This window comes from Leptonychotes weddellii, chromosome 3, assembly GCF_054177405.1.
Source record: "Leptonychotes weddellii isolate Sample4059 chromosome 3, ASM5417740v2, whole genome shotgun sequence".
Lineage (NCBI taxonomy): Eukaryota > Metazoa > Chordata > Mammalia > Carnivora > Phocidae > Leptonychotes > Leptonychotes weddellii.
Window position 1 is genome coordinate 91,124,173 of NC_138371.1, and position 17,995 is coordinate 91,142,167.

Sequence of the window (17,995 nt, forward strand, 5' to 3'; positions counted from 1 at the left end):
TGATTGGGGCTTTATGTGCATGCATGTCATGGGCTTGAGCAATAGCTGCAAGGTGCTTGTGGCCATGAGAAACCTGAGCTATCACAAATTTGGTTAATGTCCACAGACTCTGTCTGGTGTCGGTCGGTTTCTGTTCCTTGTTTTTTTGTTCCTCTTGCAAATATCTGGCATTTCTCTATTCTGCCTGCCTCAATGTGGCCAACTATTTGAAGAAAGCATCTTTAGCTCCATATTAAAGATTAATTTTTTAAAAAAATCATCCAATTATGTATTGACTGACTACTTTTTTGCCTCGTACTATTCTCTGTACTGACACATTACAGTTAAGGAGGCAGACAAAAACCCCTGGGATAGAAGTTTATATTCTAATTGGGTGAGATAAACCACAAATAATACATAAGTAGAGTACATAGTGGATTATTTTTCTAGATGGAGATAAGGGCTATAGATTAAAATCAAGCAGAAGAAAAAGATGGGAAATACCAGAATTAGGGCAGAGGTTTGCAATCCTAAATAGGTTTCTTGAGGGCTGGCCTTACTGAGAAAGTGATATTTGAGCAAAAACCTAGCTAAAATAATAAAAAATATGAACACAAGTGAAATGTCAGAATGAAGAAAGTACCAGCCTCTATAAATAATAACAATGTAAGATTTAATAACAATAGGGCCCCTGGGTGGCTCAGTCGTTAAGTGTCTGCCTTCGGCTCAGGTCATGATCCCAGGGTCCTGGGATCGAGTCCCACATCGAGCTCCCTGCTTGGCAGGAAGCCTGCTTCTCCCTTTCCGACTCCCCCTGCTTGTGTTCCTGCTCTCGCTATTTCTCTGTCAAATAAATAAATAAAATCTTTAAAAAAAAGATTTAATAACAAAGGTTTTTTGTGTTTTTTTTTTAATAGAACCGAGGTCTGTGTTAATCTAAAGCTTGTTTTCTGATCCACTATTTTATTAACAACAGGGCACATCATTTTCTGGTTGACAATAATTAACTGAAATTTAATGAACACAGTAATTTTTTTTAATTGCTGAACTCACTTTGGCATTAACTCTTGTTCTGAATACTCATTAGTGATTGGTATTTAAAGACTGATTTCTTTTTTTTTAACATATAATGTATTATTTGTATCAGGGGTACAGGTCTGTGATTCATCAGTCTTACACAATTCACAGCGCTCACCATAGCACATAACCTCCCCAATATCCATCATCCAGCCACCCCATCCCTCCCATCTCCCTCCCCTCCAGCAACCCTCAGTTTGTTTCCTGAGATTAAGAGTCTCTTATGCTTTGTCTCCCTCTCTGGTTTCATCTTGTTTCATTTTTCCCTCCCTTCCCCTATGATCCTCTATCTTGTTTCTCAAATTCCTCGTATCAGTGAGATCGTATGATAATTCTTTCTCTGACTGACTTATTTCGCTTAGCAAAATACCCTCTAATTCCATCCACGTCGTTGCAAATGGCAAGATTTCATTTTTTTTTTGATGGCTGCATAATATTCCATTGTATATATATATACCACATCTTCTTTATCCATTCATCTGTTGATGGACAGACATCTAGGCTCTTTCCATAGTTTGGCTATTGTGGACATTGCTGCTATAAACACTGGGGTACACGTGCCCCTTCGATCCTACATTTGTATCTTTGGGCTAAATACCCAGTAGTGCAATTGCTGGGTCATACGGTAGCTTTAGTTTCAACTTTCTGAGGAATCTCCATGCTGTTTTCCAGAGTGGCTGCCCCAGCTTGCATTCCCACCAACAGTGTAGGAGGGTCCCCCTTTCTCCACATCCTCACCAACATCTGTAAAGACTGATTTCTTAAAGAACATTCAGTCCCAGTACTTAAAACTATAAACAAAGTTTCTACTCTGCTTTCTGACAAGACAGGTAAGTGTGCAAATCAGCTAACAGAGCAGCCCGTGGAAGTCAGGGTCTGAATGCTATAAGGAGGATCACACAGAGGCTGTCCCCCTGATGTTTCAAAGGCTCTCTACATGTAGTCTTATCTGCAATTATTAAAAAACCGGTCCATTCAAATTATATATAAATCCTTTAACAACAAAGTTACAAGGTATCAGTTCTCCAGGGGCTTGATGGATTTTAAAACTGTCTTCAGAATATTTTGCTTTGGTGCTTTACTATAACATTATTCTATATTGAGCAAATTGAGAGACAAAATGTCCCAAAAGTATTAACATATTTTTCACCTCTTGACCTTTCCAGGGCCATGAAACCTCCAGGATCAGTCACTCTTAAATTAACATAAATAACCCATTATCAGTCACTCAAATTTAAATAGGTAAGAGGAAAAGGGAATTATGACATTTATTGAACCCATATTTGATGACAAGAACTTTACATGTGTTCCTTCATTCTAATCCCCAGTAGGAAGACAGAAAGACTTTAAATTATGTATTATTTTCTCCATTTTATAGCTAAGAAAAATGAAATTCAAAGAATTGAAATCACTTGTGCAAATTCACAGAGCTAACAGCCAAGAGGTAAATCTATTGTATTAGCATAATCTCTGTTGTGTAGCCAAAGAACACTGTGATTGGGATTTTAAGTTAACATCCAGAGTTTTACAGCTAATAAGTCAAAGAACTACCTAGTATCAAGCCCCAGTCCATGTGTATTCTTCAAGACATGGAGCTTCCTATTTCAGAAGAAATGGGAAAGAGACCATTTCAGGGGTGATTAAGGAGGAGCAAGGATTGAAGGCATGAGATGCTGTTCACAAAGATGGGCCCCTGGAGGCCATCTACAGAATGCGCCCTGGAGGAGTCAGTACCAAACAAGCCTCCACATGCATGCTGCTGTTCCCAGCGGCAGTGGGACTCAGTTTCCCGGAAGGTGGAATCTGCTGAGCCGGTTTCTTGGCGGAAGTGCGGTTTAATGGTGCCTGGAAACATGGGGCGAGATTTCATTACTAAAGAAGACTGGGGAACCCGGAACAAAACAAAGAAATGGCAGTTGGGCAAAGGCTGGTGTTCCAAGGGCATTGGGTTGCGATGCAGGAGCCCGGAGAAAAGAGTGTGTCTGCCTAGTGTTTTTGCCCAGTGCCAGCCCTGCTTAACGTTGATGGAATAATTATTAGGGCCCAATTATACAATAAGCCGCAGTGATTTATGATGTTCTACAATCAGCACTGAATCAACCTGTCTCAGTAGCCGTAAGTCTGCATAAAGTTTTAATTACGAACATCATAAGTTGGTCAGAGCATATGGAGAAAAATGGATTATGAATTTATGATGTGGTGAATTTTCCTGCTGAGTGGCTCTTCTGATCAGGGCCCCACGACAGGATGACGAAAGGCACGTAGGAGAAGCCAGTTGCTTGACAAAGCAGCTGCTCCCTTTTAAAAGCGAGACGAAGAAGCGGAGCTATGGTGTGCCAGAGGGAATATCAAGGGACATCAGCTGTGACATTCGGACCCTGGCCTCAGGTGAGACGCAGCTACCAGGGCTGCGACAATGACATGCTACCCCAGATCGGCATGTGACAGGCTTGAACTGAGCCAGGGAATAGTTTCGGCTTGCTTAACAATTCTTTCAACAGTCCTTATATAAGAGGATTTCCCAAATCGATAAGCTAGTCACTCTATTTTCTCTTTAGGATTTTATGGTTCAATAAGCACTTATTGAGAGCTTATTATGTGCCCAACATCCAAGGACTAGTCTCTGTGGAAGTGCACAGGCCTGGATATATGGCCCAGCTGGGGACGCTTTACAGGACCATGATCATGCAGAAATCCCTGAAGAAGTGGCCCAGTCTCTGTGGCTGCAACACAGACTTTCTCCCTCTACTCCTTGCTCCTTCATTCACTTCCTCCACAAGTGTTAATCTGAAGACCATTCTCCTATAAAATTTCTGCACGTTAATCTCCACCTCAGAGTCATCTTCCCAGGGAGCCTGATCTTGAAAACTCAGCATATCGTTTCTAAAACACTCAATTTCCTGGGTGGGAGCCCAGAGCCTTATATAAGACTTGGTAAAATGAAAAAGTGTATTCGTTTGTTCTTGTATGTCTTAATCATTTATTTATTCAAACACATTTCATTACAGTGTTTACTGTGCGGGCAAGCACAGTGCTAGGCATTAAGGGTTGTGACAGAAGATTCCAAAGTGCAGGAAGCGTTGCTAAGAGAGTCATTCAAAATAGGGTCAGGAGGATATTGAACAAGCAGGACCTATGCAAGTCTCCTGTTTCAGTTCTTAGAACGCCATGAACTTTTTTGGCTTTTGTCAATTGCAACTCCACCGCCTTCCGGAATACATCTTTCTTTCCACTTTGGACTGAAATAGAGATCCCGTAACATCTGTTAGCTAAATTGCCAATGGTGTATTAGGGAGTCTAACTCTGTCAGCACCAATCATAACTCCTTTCAAAACAAGTTATGTAACTTTGTGGAGTTTGCCTTTAAAAGCCTGCACTCTCAGCTGGAAATTCAGAACACGCTTTTGATCTCAGTCCACCCCGTGTCTCCCGGGTCACAATCCTTAAGACCCCCAAATAAATGCTTTTGGTTGTTTTACAGCCTTGATGTCTTCTTGGTCAACAGAATACAGAGATGAAAGAAAATTCTGTCCTGAAATAGCTGAAAGCCCAGGCAAGAAGACAGACACATAACACTGCTTAGTGTGGTAAAAAGTATGATGTAATTAAGCATGGGGAGCCATGGGAACACTGAGGAGAGACACCCATCTCTGGGGAGAGAATCAAATATGTATCTGGAAATCATAGCAGTTGAATCAAGGGGAGTTTAGGCCATATGCTCTTCTGGCTGGACACATTCTGAGGGAGGTAATCGGCAAGGAAGGAGGACAGACTCTAACAGCTGGTACGACAACCGAGCTGATGCTCACATATGCAGTCAGACAGAAGGCCCTGCACCAACATTCCGGGAAGATTCTGCCCACCCCCTCAGGCTGTCCATCTGTGACTCACCTGGAGTCTCATTTCCTGGTTCTGACTGGGTTAAAATTACAGCATCACAGTGTGAAATTAACAGTCCCCCTCCACTCCCTGCTCCCCAGACTTTGCAGAGAGATCCTCTTGTCCATATCTAATAAGGAACAATGTTGGCAATCTCTGCAGCAAGGTCACTAAAAACGTGTGGTTAAATAGTGAAAACACTGCCAAATACTGAGGGCAAGAACAACACATAACTCTATTCATCCTATTCTTTGCATAAAGAGCTCATCTGGTGGGATTAGCGGACCTCGTCCTGTTTCTCAAATCAAGAATCTAAGGCAACTACTTCTTCCCACTCCAAATTTAAGCTGATGATGAATTAGTAAACAGGACAGTTTGAAACTGATGCATAAAGCTTCAACCTCCCTTTTAGCTCTGGCAGTTTGAAAGATACCCTCTAATTTTTAGATCTTTAAAGTTCTTCCATAATGAAGCCGGTCTGATCACCCTCCCCCAGCCCCCACACCCCAGCTCAAATGTAGCTCATTTGAGGCAAAAGGGAAGAACTAAAAAGCTAAAGAGCAGAAACAATCTAATGAGCCACCTGATGTTTTAGAAACATACTGGAATTCTGGAGACCCACTCTTCTAGCTTGGTTTCAAACAAATGAACAAAGAAAAGAATTCACTAGTGTTCACACTGTCAGAGAACAGTTAAAGTGGTTACACTTAATAATATATGTAGGCAATCACATTTCAGAGTTGCAATTTATGTCTCTCTAACATGTAGATAGATATTATATTTAATATGGGGACTGGTGAGTATTTTTGATGTATGAAGTAGACATAAGACAGAATATCAATAGCTAATAAATAAAACAAAATTGTAAACATCACTAGTAAATTAAAAGAAATACAAACTAGAAAAATGAAGTCCCACTTTTAAACTATCAAACTGGCACAGATTAGGTTCAGTATCACAGATGATGAATAGACATGTGCCTTCTTGTGCATGGCAAATATGTGTATAAAGTAATGACACCATTTCAAAAGACAATTTCGTATGTGTCAAAAGCCCTGAAACATACAACTACTTTCACCAACCAATTGAGTTTCCAGAAATTTCTGTTAGAGGGGAGCCTGGGTGGCTCAGCTGGTGAAGCGTCTGCCTTCGGCTCAGGTCCTGATCTCCGGGTCCTAGGATCGAGCCCCGCATCAGGCTCTTGCTCGGTGGGGGGCCTGCTTCTCCCTCTCCCTCTGCTGCTCCCCCTGCTTGTGCTCTCTCTCCCTCTCTCTCTCTCTGTCAAATAAATAAATAAAATAAAACAGGAATTTGTGTTAAAAAACACATACAAGCACCACCACTATCATCACTAATAGCAACCTATAATGAAACTTGTATGTTATTCATTGTAAAACTTCAATAATAAAAAACTAAAATGATCATAAATGTCCAATAATTGGTCAAAGGATACAAGCAGAGACTTCACAGAAAAGCAAATCCAAATGGTTACTGAACAGGAAAAAACTTGCTTAAACTCAATGGTCTGAATCTGAAAAGTAAAATAATATTGCAGATTTTTAGTATCAGCAATTACCAATGTTTAAAAGACGGATTGCTGTTAGAGAGATTACTGAAATTCACATTTAAACATCTCTGATTGAAATGTGAGTGGCCAGGGCGCCTGGGTGGCTCAGTTGGTTAAGCGACTGCCTTCGGCTCAGGTCATGATCCTGGAGTCCCGGGATCAAGTCCCACATCGGGCTCCCTGCTCGGCAGGGAGTCTGCTTCTCCCTCTGACCCTCCCCCCTCTCATGTGCTCTCTCTCATTCTCTCTCTCTCAAATAAATAAATAAAAAAAATCTTAAAAAAAAAAAAAAAGAAATGTGAGTGGCCACAGTTATTTTTTGAAAAGAAATCTGGTGAGGCTATTAACATTAAAAATGCATAGATACTTTGACCCAGCTCTTCTGCTTCAAGAAATTTATCACACAGAGTTAACAACAATGATATGTAAGATAGCAGTATTTATTGCAGCATTGTACAGAGCCGCCCAAAACAAACAAATACCCATTATAGAGAAATAGTTGGAGGAATTATTTTATATCTACACAATGAAATTTTGTAGCTATTTTACAGTAAATTGCAATTATATTGGTTAACTTAGAGATTTCAAGGAAGTATCATTGGCTGAGAGAAAAAAGATGCAAAAAAATGTATATAATATGATTCCCTTTTTGAAGAATTATAACCGCCCTATATGCATGCATAACCACATAGGGTATTAAAGCTGATGCTTGTATATTTGTGTTATGTGGGTGTGTATATACACAAGAGTGATGAAAAATATAGAAGAATACCTCCAAGGTGATTAATATAACTTATTCAAATAAGGATGGGGCAAAAAGGCAAGCACAGAAAAAAAGATTGCAAGTAAAGACTGCAGACAGCATATGTGATGATTTCAGTCATGCATTTGTGCCAAATGATGTGTGTATTTACATTAAAAATATATTTCAAAGCAAAACTTAATTTTCACAAGTCTCACTCAGGGAGCTTGGTAAAGTGCATCTTCCTGGCTTTCAATCCCAGCCATGTTTGGAGTAAAGCACCGGGAGTTATATTTATAAGGAAACCTAGATCGCAGTGCAACCAGTCAACACACAACATACAAGCACACAGGGGCACCTGGGTGGCTTAGTCGGTTAAGCCTCTGCCTTCGGCTCAGGTCATGATCCCAGAGTCTCTGGGATCCAGCCTCTCATCGGGCTCCCTGCTCAGTGGGGAGTCTGCTTCTCCCTCTGCCCCTCACCTCGCTTGTGCTCTCTCTCTCACTCAAATAAACAAATAAAATCTTAAAAAAAAAAAAAAGTATACAAGCACACAGCGCTGTGGAAAGGCAGGGATGAGGAGGGAGTACGCCCAGTTGTATTCTTCATGACCTCAGGCAGAATGCAGTCTTCTTCAAAGTTTGACGTCTCCTAAGAGTCTCTCCAAGGTCTGGTTACCAAGCTGGCGGAAGCACCTGACCCCGGATTTACTTCCTGAGCCAGATCACACACATCAGCCTCACGGATGTGCATGTTTCCCCTACCCAGATCCTCAATTCCACTCTCCCTCCTACTTCACCCACATGGCTGGTGTGTCTAGCAAAAGGTTACCTTGTAAGATTGTACTTTGCCATATGCGCTAATCCTACAGAAAACTGACGATTGCTCTTACAAATTACACACTTCATAAACATTTGCGGAACCCAATTACATGCAGCCCCCTGCACAATCCCTGGTGTACATCAAACATTCCTTAAGTCAGAAATTAAGGTTTTGGTGAAACTGAGAAAGCATGGACAGTCACCAGCGCAGCTCTTTCTTCTTCATATCCCCAGCTTCACTATTCAGACCTCAGCAAATCTGTCCTCATTGGTTCCAGTGATGCAGAGGGAGGCCTCTGTGCTGGGGAATCGGAGCATCCTGATTTTACTGCTGGCGAGTACAAAAGAGTGGATGGGCTTATAATTAGGCATAAGATATTAGCACTATTTGCAATGAGAATTCATTTACTGTCAACATGGTCATTCCATCACAAAATCTCAGGGTGAGAAACATTGACCTAAGTCACATATTTTGTTCTATATCCAATTGCGATCATGAGTTTTCAACACTTACTAGTTCAAAAATGTGCCATGGTTTTATTGAACTTAGATTCTGCCTTTCAAACTTACACCCTAGTTGAGAGAATAAATCCAGCTGAATGGAGCCACATCTGATAAATCACAAGGATATACATAAAAACATACAAGAATTAATAAAGCACAGACTTCTCCCATTCCAAAGATGAGTTCCAAAAATTGCATGAGAAAAGGCGGTGTTGTGGAGATATGTATACAGCCCCCAAAGAGCTTTCTTTGATGAGACCACCTAGACATTTAGATAATTATGTCCTATGACATTAAGTAATCAGTTGCATGACTTCATAGTTATGTTATCTATTTGTGTACCTTTCTGCATGCATTTTTAAAGTCACTTTTCCTACAAGAGAGCACATTTGGTACGATTCTCCTCACCATCTGTATGCCGCTATTATATCTATTTTAAATGTAAACTCTCGAATGTAAGGAAAATTTATTATGCTAAGTCTTAGCACATTGTGGTCTTTGATGGATGATTATTATGGTTAATAACAAAAATTACATATTGGCCAAAAATGTATCTTCGCTTCTGTGCAAATTAGCATGGGAGTTACTTTTATAGTTTAATATGAGAGAGTGATGGTAAGGTTGTCCAAAGCAAATAGGGCTCATTTCTATAAAATTCAGGGCTATTTTTACAACTGAAAAGTGGCTCGCTTAAAGGCATAAAAATATAGATGGGGAAAATGTTACAGTCAGCAGTTACCAAAGAGTCTTTCCCCCATAAACAGGCAGTCTGGGGGGTAGTGAGAGCAGAAGGACATTCCAGAAGCAGTAGCACATCAAGTGTACTTGGCACTTGAAGTTGAAGTTTCTGGCATTCTCCTCCTCTCTATGACCAAGTGATTTTCAGTATTGGTCATGAAAATTAGTAAATAAAAATAATAATCCGAAAAGAAACTTTTATTGAATCTGCTTGCATAGTCGTGGCAGAATATAATAATATTGTGAAAAAGTACTAGATTTATCATTTTAATTACTTTTCTTCATAAAAGGGGGGAAAGGGATGTGAAAAATGTTCCCCCAAACAGTGAATTACTCCCCTTTCACAGAATGATTTGCACCTAGAATGACAAAAATGAAGCAGCTCAAGATCCATTTCTTCTTCTTTACAATCAGTGTGTTATCATTGATTTTTTTCAGTTTGCTCTCTAAATACCAAAGTACGGCAGCGGTGGGAGACCCGGCCCGCACCTGAGACAAGCCTGCCCAATTCTGAACTGTTCTCTTACTTTCCGGCTCTTACTGCTTAGTATGAATGTGTGTAGCTGAGTCCACATATGTCAGGGGCCAATTTATAACTGGGGATTTTCCAAATGAACTTCTCTCTTCCCCCAGCCATGGACAAGTTCATAGATGGAAAATATTTAGCCCTTACTGTCTCCTATTCTGCTCGTGGTAGACATTATTAGTCCATTAGAGGACCTCTGTCCCAGCAAACAGGGACATGTCTTGGAAGGCTCATAAAACAGCAATCTAGGAAATCTGGACAATTGTTCAGCATTGGCACGAGAGTTGAAAACTATTTGCATTCCTGAATTAAATCTCTGACTGGCACTCGAGATAAGCCTATTGTGAGAATCTATGGAGGAGAGCTTGGTGCCCCGTAGGTACTCAGGCTACCATGCTCCTGGAGGGAAGGTGCTGCGTGTACGTGTGGATGCAGGGAAAATGACAAAGAAAGCTGGTCTTCACTGCTATGACAGCAAGAAAAATGAGTAATCCCTTAGTATTCACAAATGAGAAGAACAAATATCTCATGAGTATTCTTATAATCCAGTCACTGTTAAAGGGCTTTCCTTGTATTAACTCCTTTTGTCCTTTCCAACTCCCAAGGATGTGGGTACTAGGACTATCATCCCCATTTTGCAGATGAGAACCTGGAACAGAGACTGGGAGCAAGTAGCCCAAGATCACAGGGCTGGTGGTAGGGCTGGGCATCAACTTGAGTGGTATGTCTGCAGAACCCCACGGAGAAGCACCCTCTTTCTGGCCTCTGGAGTCCCGCTGTCCATTTCCACTCTCCTTGAGCCACTTCAAAGCCCAGGAGCTATTTCGCAGAGGCCTAATTCTGATTCGGCTTGCTTTAAGGCCAGGGTGAGGGAGTAATTAATTAGTGAATGTGACAAGCCAAGGATAATAAAATATCAAATTTATCTCAAGGAAGCTTTAATGTCTTCTTTTCATCATGACACAAGCAAAACCTTTAATTAGGTGATTTAAATGCTTTATTGACGAGGGGAACTCTGAAAAGAAAGTCAACGACTGAAGAGGGTGCAGACCTTAAAAGTATGTCAATGGCCTTAGGTTCGCTAATCAAAAAGTGTTTTGCAACAGTACTTGAAGTTAAAGATGACTCTAGCCATTTTGCAAAGAAGAAACTATGCTGAAGGGAAGTGAAGTGACTCAGCCAGTGAACCACGAAGCTGTCCCTCGAACCTAAGTCTGTATAATTTCAGGGCCAGATTTCCCATTCACTGGTGCTCCTCCGCAGATCCGGCTGGCCCAGTGGAGGCCCAGCCTTTCCCCACATGTTTGCTCTTCAAACAGCTCGGCCAGGCTGTCCCTCAGGTGAGAACACTTTTACTTGCCCACGGATGGGACGCTCCACCTCTGGGTCGATGGCCATCGTAGGCCCATCATAGGCCCAACCTTACACGTTCATTTTTTTGAAAAGGAGAAAGTTGGGGAAAAAAGGAGGGAAAACATCTCATTGCAGGCTGTCCTGGGTGGCAACTAACAATGTCAGAGGAGTAGGCACCAGGCCAGCATGAATGCATGAATTCATTCCATAAAAGTTAGTCCATCCTCCCTACCCACTGCCAGGTCCTGTGCTGGGCTTTGGGATGATGGAAAGATAACGTCATACCTCTGCCCTTGGACCACATTTCAAGTTTCTGGCATTAAAGTCAGAAAATGCTTTTGGAAAGAATGAGAGCATTCTGTTGAACGTGTTGTTGTTGCTGCAGAAGAGATAACAAGTGCTGCATCGAAGGTGCATTCAGGCTCGGCATCCATCAGGGCAAGCCTGCTTTCTCTCACAGTTTGGGGAGGTCCAGTGCCTCTTGATTCACCCACAGTTCCTGAGTCTCCTATAATCAGGCATGCTGCCATTCTAAGGGCTCCCGACATCCTCGCTGCCCTCCCTTTCTCTGGGGGGGCATTTCCATCGGAGACACTGATGTGATCCTCACAGGAATGGACAGGTGCTCAAAAAAAGTCGTCAGCTTGGAGAACTGGTCCTTGTTGCTCTCTTCCTCCCAGTGGAGACTCCCTCCCTCTAGGTATCTGTAATGTTAACGTTGCCTGAAGGTCCTCTGGTGCGAACTAGAGGATGAGCAGAGGGTGTGGTTGTCCCCTGGCGGTGGAAATAAGATTTGAAGGCAGACGTGGCTCTGACTTCCTGTTCTGCTCTTTCAGACCTGCTTGACCTTTGGCAAACTTTTTTTTAACCTGAAAATGGGGGCATCTGGGTGGCTCACTCAGTTAAGCCTCTGCCGTCAGCTCCAGTTGTGATCTTGGGATCCTGGGTTCGAGCCCCACATCGGGCTCCCTGCCCAGGGGAGAGTCTGCTTCTCCCTCCCCCTGCTGCTTGTGCTCTTTCTCTCTCCCTCAAATAAATAAAATCTTTTTTTTTTAAGATTTTATTTATTTATTCATGAGAGAGAGAGAGAGGCAGAGGGAGAAGCAGGCTCCCAAGGAGCAGAGAGCCCGATGCGGGACTCGATCCCAGGACCCTGGGATCATGACCTGAGCCGAAGGCAGTCGTTTAACCAACTGAGCTACCCAGACGCCCAATAAAATCTTTAAAAAAAAAAAATTAAACCTGAAAATGGGAAACATAATGGGTATATATATATATATATATATTTTAAGCCACTCATTTTAGTTACCTTTATCTTTAAAACAGTGGTTTTTAAATGGTCATGATTTATCCCCCTAGGAGACATCTGGCCATGCCTAGAGATAGATGTAGGTCTCACAACTGGGATGGAGGGGTTGTGCTGCAGGTATCTGCTGGGAAGAGGCCAGGGATGCTGCTGAGTATCCTACAGTGTGAGTATCCCCACAACAAAGCATTATTTAGCCCAAATAGCAATAATACTGCTGTTGAGAAACTCTGCCCTGATCTCTCAGACTCTCAATCCCCACTAAAGCCTGACCATAAGGAAAGTGGGTATGATGGACAGAAAGTGAAGCCCCTTCCTTCCAGCCTGAATGTGCCAGAAGGTACTTCAGAGAGGAAAGGGAAGTGAAAGAAAGATTCCTTTTCCTCTTCAGGCTCTGTTTTTGGACAATAGGGGACATAGGGCACAAGAAAGTGGCCAGTCCCGTGTTTGCCTCAGTCTCCCTCCCTCGGGCCAGATATTCCCACAGTGGGAGGTGCATTTGATCAGGTCAGGGGAACCTCAATGTCCCAGAAGCTGCTACTCAAATCAGGGTGTTTTCCAACACCAGCAAGGGTTTAAGCAGGCTAAGTCCAGAGTGCAGAAGGATTAGTGAAGGAGGGGAGCAGAGGGGAGGAAGGGCGAAGGAGGGGAACAGAAGAGAGAAGAGAGGAAAGGTGAGAGCAGAGAAGTGGAGGGGAGGCATTACCGGGACTCAAGGCTTCATCAGTCTTGGCCAGCAGAACAACCAGGTACCAAACACAATGAGTTCAAGCTACATTCTCCCTTATAACATCGGTGGACATCATGGAAAGGAGAAGGAGGGTGGGGGAAACTCAAAAGGTTGCATTTTATTAAAAAGTTGCACACCTGAAACTAATGTAACATTGTGTGTCAACTATACTCAAAAAAAAAAAAAAAGGATACTGAAAAATGTTACCAAATGAGAATTTTTAAATTATTGGTTCATATTAAGTTTACTGGTCTAAACTAAAATAATTTAGTTGTACCAGAAGTTAGATCACCTCAAGGGAAAAAAAGTGTACATTTCTTCTACATATCTGAAGCTAGTATATACATTTTTGACTCCTTATTGGTTAACACTAACTTCACAGCCTTGCTAGAAAGATTAAAAGAAATAATGCATATAAAGCATCTAGCAAAATGCCCAACACAGGGTAAAAACTCAGTAATCTGGAAGGAGAGAAAACTTGTTTTCTATTTAGTACACATAGCAGACAGAATTTCTGAAATGATCTCCCACAGATGACCCCCCAAATATTTCTCCAATAATTATGAGTTGTGAGACTTATTTGACCCTAAGGTAGGGAGATTACATTGGAATTCCTGATGTAATCATAAAGCCCTTCAAAGCTGGGAGTTTTCTCTGGCTGGTGACAGAAGGAGCTCGGAAAGAAGTCAGAAATATTTGAAGAAGGAAAACACTGTATGCTGTTGGTCTGAACTTGGAGAAGGTCACGTGAGAAGGTAGGCAGGAGGCCCTCAGGACCAAAGTGGACCCAGGGCTGAGAGCTAGCAAGGAAATGGGGACCTCAGACCTACAGCTGCTGATTATTGGATTCTGCCAACAACCTGAATGAGCCTGGAAGCAGGTTCTTTCCCAGACCCTCCAGCGAAGAGCCCAGTTAGTTGGCCAATGCCTTGATTTGAGGCCTTCTGAGACCCTAAGCAGGGAACCCAAAAGAACTATGCAGGACTTCTGACCTACAGAACTGTGAAATAATAAATCTATATTGTTTTAAGCTGTTAAGCTTGTGGTAAACTGTTATGCAGCAGTAGAAAATGGATAGAACATGGGAAGTTGTCAAATTCTGTGGGATAGCAAAACAGAAAATTCATACTCCTTCTACTTAGTACAAACCTTATTTTGTCTCTGTTTTTTGTCACTGTCTTGGTGCGTCCAATGTCCCCCCAGTCGATGGCATGGGGGAATGAATAGAGCTTTCAAGGCCTTCTTTTGTATGAGCCTTTTCCAGGAGAGAGATTCAAGGAATGCACTCCCGTAAACCTATGTTTTTTAGAAATTTTGCAAAATATTTTGCAAAATGATTGCAACTGCTGAAAACTTCTGGCTTTTTCCACTCTTCTCTGCCTCCACTTACACTTGACAATAGAGTGACAATGGGACGTGTTAACTTGTGTTCAACATGACACTGAGCTCAAGAAATATTCAGTTTGAGTTCAGTGAGATATTTTTAACCTGGCTTACACCTACTTCCACGTGCTAGCCACCATAGCATAGGAACCTCTTTCAAGAATATTCTAACTGCCCACTGTGTCATGGCCTAGGGTGTACAGCAAGAGGTCCTATCACTATATAAAATTATCTTATGGTATCAGGCACCAGAAGTTTTTGAGTAGCAGGAGAAATAGATGATTTGAAATATATTGAACTAGAACCATGGAAACATACTTAATCATTAGCTGTATAAGCTTTCATTTGGAGTTCAGTGATCATTCATGCCTAGAAAAAAACAGCTTTCTCCTGTCCAGACATCATCCATAAGGTGCCCTATGCAGGTGTATTGCTTTTTCTCCCAAAAGTATCACCAGAATCCATCTAGTCTCTCTGCTGATCTGAAGAGTCACATAAAAATCCTTAACACCTGGGATTCAGGTTCCTGAAGATTATGTCCGTTGGCTATACATCATGGTCCTGTGCTCAGCATCTGGCTCTGATCCTTGTCAGGTTGATTCTCCTGCTCCATTTACTGAAATTCTCTAATTTTTTCATTTGCTTTTCCCATGTATTTCTTTCTTCTATATCAACTACCATGGCACCTATGGAGGTAGGGAACCAGGAGCATTTTCTTGCTTTCCCTTTGGCCTCTATCTTTTTCTTTTTGTGTTTTTCTATTCCTTCTTCTACCCTGTGCCACCTTTCCATTTTCAGCTGCCTTTGACCCGGACCCATGTCCCTGGTGACAGTTGGGAGTGGGTAACTATCCCCCCAAGGAGTTCCATTTTCTATTGCTCCCCTTGTTCCCACTCACGGTTACAGTCAGTGTGACTTATGCCTTCTCCACTCACTTGTCACCTCCTCCCAGCTGCTGTCCTGTGGTCTGCCTGACGAAGCTGCTCCCACAGCTCTGAACACCTCCTCCCCCCACTTCTGACTTTTCACGGGCATTCCAGCTTCTTTTAAAAGTGTGTCACTCATTTCCAAGTGATCAACAGCTGCCATCTTACCATCATTTCAGGAGGTAAAATGTCCCCATTTTACAGATACTGAAAAACTAAGGGAGTCATTGAACAATCCAAGCAAAACTTGAGTTATGTTTTTTGGTTTCAGTAAACTCCACTAGAAAGAGAAGAAACAAGGAGGAAAGAGAACATGCCGACTCCCCAGTGTGTGCCAAGCACTTCTGGCCACCTACATGAACGTTACTGAATTTATTTCCCACTACAATCTTATGAGACCAATATTATTACTTCTATTGAGGGCATAGAAAAGGAAGAAGCTAGCTTCGGGCTACACAATAAGGTCACATTACAGGGATTTGATCACTCAGAAGCCCATAATCTTTCATACTGCAGCATGTGGTTCTGCATCATTACTTATCTTTTTATATAATCTGTCTGTCTTGTTTCCTGAATAGGGCAGAAACAATGCACCATCCATTTTATTAGCTATCACAGAATTCAGGAAAGAGTCCAACACATTGAAATCACACATGAATTATCTGTGGATTGGCTGTCTTACTGCTGGAACAAGTTAGGTGCTTGTGCAGCTATGTTACATCGCTTCAAGCAAAGAAACAAACAAAGGAAACAATCCACAGCAATAAAAACGACACTGAAAAGCAATGATACAATTTCAGTCTGGATCCCAGGCGGAGAGCCACAGCACATTCAAACTGGGTATTTGGTGAGAGTTTAGTTAAGGAGAGTTGTTTAGTTAAGTTCTGCTTCTTAACAAGAAGCAGAAAAGCTGGGTTGACACAAAGGATGGATGGTCCAATCAGGCTCATATTCATCAGAGATTGTAGCCAGGTAAAAGGATACAGGTAGTCACAAGACACAGGGATGCAGAAAGATCAAGGGCATGGATTCTGCTGATCCACACCCTTCCTTTCTGGATTGGGCATGCATTTTCTCCTCCAGGGTGAAAGATGATGACAGAGTACATCTGGAAGCCAAACGGAAATTATCCCTGAACACGTATATTATGGGAAGAACTAAAGTATGTATTAAGTGACCAAATCTCACTAAACTCTACTGAATCATAAAGTCAAGTTTAGGACTTTTTTCGTTTTCCCCACAAATGATTTTAAAAAGATATACTTCCAATTTTCTGTTAAGGGGATGTGATGACTTTTCACTGTATTCCAACCAAGGTTTTAAGCATCTCCTTAATCCACCCAGTGGCCATTTAAGTATTTTAATTATTAAATAAGTAAATAGCCAGTCTCCTCTTCCAAAACACCATTAATCGGCCGCCTGGGTGGCTCAGTTGGTTAAGCGACTGCCTTCGGCTCAGGTCATGATCCTGGAGTCCCTGGATCGAGTCCCGCATCGGGCTCCCTGCTCGGCAGGGAGTCTGCTTCTCCCTCTGACCCTCCCCCCTCTCATGTGCTCTCTCTCATTCTCTCTCAAATAAATAAATAAAATCTTTAAAAAAAAAAAAAAAAAAAACACCATTAATCAAACTTACAATTCAGTTATTTATTGCCCAAAGCAAGGAGCATAGTTCCCCGACATATAACTGTTCACATACTACACGTGATGTTGCTCTTACTCTGCAACGATTTAAAATCAATTAACAAGTATATATTAAATCATTTTCTCATATCCAGGTCTGTCTTAGGTAAAATGGGCTTACTGATATATGTGGGGGGAGGGGGAGAGGGACATCATTCCCATTTTCCAAAGTTTTCCAGAGTCTCCAAATATCTTTCTTAAAAAAATGGTAGTTTTATTCATTACATTATTATAAGTTCTGTTGTAATTGACATTGAAACATTCTAGCCCTTTACAAGAAACATATTATAGGCAGCCTGCCTGCTCTTAAAATCATCAATCAATAATTGCAACATGTTCAATTTGCATAAATTTTCATTAGAAATACAGAATATATTTTTATGATTCTTAAACTTAGAAGCTACTTCTGGTGAAGGGGAAAAATCTGTGTCCTGCTGAGACAAGACACAGATTGTGTGTTTTTTTAAAATTTTTTATTGTTATTTTAATCACCATACATTACATCATTAGTTTTTGAGGTAGTGTTCCATGATTCACTGTTTGTGCATAACACCCAGTGTTCATGCAGAACGTGCCCTCCTCTCTAATACCCATCACCAGGCTAACCCATCCTCCCACCCCCCTCCCCTCTAGAACCCTCAGTTTGTTTTTCAGAGTCCATCGTCTCTCATGGTTCGTCTCCCCCTCCAATTTCCCCTTCATTCTTCCCCTCCTACTATCTTCTACTTTTTTTTTTTCTTAACATATATTGCATTATTTGTTTCAGAGGTACAGGTCTGTGATT